The sequence below is a fragment of the Acinonyx jubatus genome, chromosome B4 (genome assembly GCF_027475565.1).
Source record: "Acinonyx jubatus isolate Ajub_Pintada_27869175 chromosome B4, VMU_Ajub_asm_v1.0, whole genome shotgun sequence".
In the NCBI taxonomy this organism is placed as follows: Eukaryota; Metazoa; Chordata; class Mammalia; order Carnivora; family Felidae; genus Acinonyx; species Acinonyx jubatus.
The window spans coordinates 92,266,282-92,268,923 of NC_069387.1; the positions used below are offsets into that span (position 1 = coordinate 92,266,282).

Genomic DNA, 2,642 nt, shown 5'->3' on the forward strand with positions numbered 1-2,642 from the left:
TCTACAACTCCAGAAAATGTGAATTTATAGAGACAGAAAGCAAATCAGTGGCTGCTTAGAAATAGGAAGGTGAGGATGAGGGGAAAGAGACATTACAAAGGGGCACAGAAAACGTTTGAAGATGATGGACATGTTTACTGTCTTAGTGATGATTGTTTCATGGATGTATATGTCAGAACGAACATCAATTTGGACACTTAATATGTGAAGTTTACTTTATGTATGCTATACCTCAAAAAAAAAAAGCTGTTATTTAACATGAAAAAAATGAGATACTACCCACCAGATGGACTACAGTGAAAAGTTCTGGTAATACCAAGGGTGTGGAGAAATGGGAACTTTAATCACTGCTGGTGGAAGGGAAAGGATGCACAACTATTTGGGAATACTGGCAGAATTTACTAAAGCCAAACAAACACCTATGCTAGACCCAACAGTTCTGTTTATTGGATGATACTCAAGAGGATGCATGCATATGCCTACCAAAAACATGTGCAGGAATGTGCATAGCCACTTTACTCGTATTTACCAAAGAAAAAAAGAAAAAATAATCCATCAATAGTAGAGTGGATAAATTGTGGTATATTTTCCCCCACTTTCCTGAACTTTATTAAAGAAAGAGCGATGATGGTAAATCTCGAGAACATAATCAATTTTTTAGGATTCTTCCCTCAAAAACGTGACATTTGATTTCCAAACAATGCCAGAGCATAGATGGTTCCCAATTGTACTAAGTAGGTGAGAAGCTGAAATCCTAAAATGTTCACCTTCCAACTTTCCCCGGTCTGCAGTCTGTCTTTGGATCAGCAATAATTGTCTGAACAGCTGCTATGGCTTCATTAATTTTTGTCTGCAGCTCTCTGAGCAATTGTATATGTAGCAATCACAGAATTTGAGCAGCTCCATTAAGAACTGCATCTCCTCTGTCAAAACCAAGAATATGTTTGTCTAAAGCAACAGGCAAGTCCTCTTTTGTTTGATATGCTTTAACAACTGCATCCTGGACCAAAATTTGAATTGCTTTAGGATTATCAGGTAATCATCATGACACTGAATCTGAAGGTCAGCCAAAGTCATTACACCAGGCTTGAAATTGGGATTATTTACATCCAAATTGATCAATGGCTCTGCATTTTTAGCTGCATTGTCAGCATTTTTTTCTATCATCAGCTACCAAATCCTTGTACTTTTCAGCATTATCTCCATTTTCAAGTCTAATAGCTAAGCCAAGAAGCCTGTCAATTACTTCTTGTCATCTTGAATCTTGAAAGGACAGTTAACATCTCTGAGATACTTTTCAAAGAACTTGGGCCAATCACTGCTGTGGATGTTTCTTAAATTACCTGTTTTCAATCTAATAGTGTCTGGTTTTCTGGTCTTCAAGCCAAACAATAAAGTTTCTAAATTATTTTTTTTAATGTTTATTTATTTTTGAGAGAGAGAGCAAGCAGGGGAGAGGCAGAGAGGGCGGAAGGCAGGGCAGAGTTTCTGAAGCGGGCTGTGTGCTGACAGTAGAGAGCCCGACGCGGGGCTCAAACCCATGAACCATGAGATCATGACCTGAGCCAAAGTCAGACGCTTAACCGACTGAGCCACCCAGGTGCCCCTAAAGTTTCTAACTTCTGTTTTCATCTTTACAGTTGAATGAAGCCAGCAGGATTGTTGTTGTCAAGAACTGTCAGCTTGCGTTGGAACATGATCCCTGTGTCTTGCTCTGGTCCCCCAGCCTTTGGCCTGGAGAGGAGAGGCAAGGAGGGGTGGCAGGCACCAGTGCAAGCACCGGCAGTGGCAGCAGAGAGAGGGCCAAATTGTGGTATATTTATACAAATTGTGGTATAATATTACACAGGAAAAATGAATTACTGCAACAGAGTGGCAACAGATTATCGAGCCTCAGAGACATACTGTGGAATGAGGTGAGCCACACATGAAGAGAACATACTCTGTGATTCCATTTTTATGAAGCTCAGAACAGGAAAAACTAATGGTAATACAGATCAAAATGGTGGCTATCTCTGGAGAAGTGTTGATTGGAAGGAGGCATAAGTGAACCTTCTGGGTTGTGTTCATTTACACAGAAATATGTAAAAATTCCTTCAGCTGTACACTTAAAATTTGTGAACTTTGCTAGATGTAGATTATATATCAATGAAAAGTAAAACAGTCCCAATAGTAGCAGCAACAAATAACGAACACTTAAATTCCATGATGTAAAGAGGGAAAGATTGGTAAGGAAATACAAAGGATGCATGGAACAGAATTTCAAGAAATTAGGCAATGGAAACTTCATTCAGCAAGAATTTCTAATCATAAATGTGTAGTTGCTCTTGCCATATCTCAGGGATTCTTAATTGGCTCTACTTCTTCCCTCCCTCATCCTCATTGTCTATTTTATTTTAAGATGTATTATCAAATTTCTTTCAAAAATTGGAATTCCTATTTATTATTGTAAATGATAGAGAAATCAAACTACGATATGAATGTTTCACTTCCCTAAGTTAGGAACTTAGAGCTCCAGCCCAGACCCCCTTTGCTGAACTGGAAGATCCCAGGATCCAGTTGCCTACCAGGTGTATCCACTTGGGATCTCAAACATTCAAAATAGACTCATCATCTCCTACCCACTCTATCCTCCTCCAGGT

General features: G+C 39.1%; 1 pseudogene; it reads right to left on the reverse strand.

Moving 5' to 3' along the window:
* Positions 1 to 637: 637 nt before the first annotated feature.
* Positions 638 to 1,697, reverse strand: LOC106966362 (RNA transcription, translation and transport factor protein-like; annotated as a pseudogene).
* Positions 1,698 to 2,642: the final 945 nt, after the last annotated feature.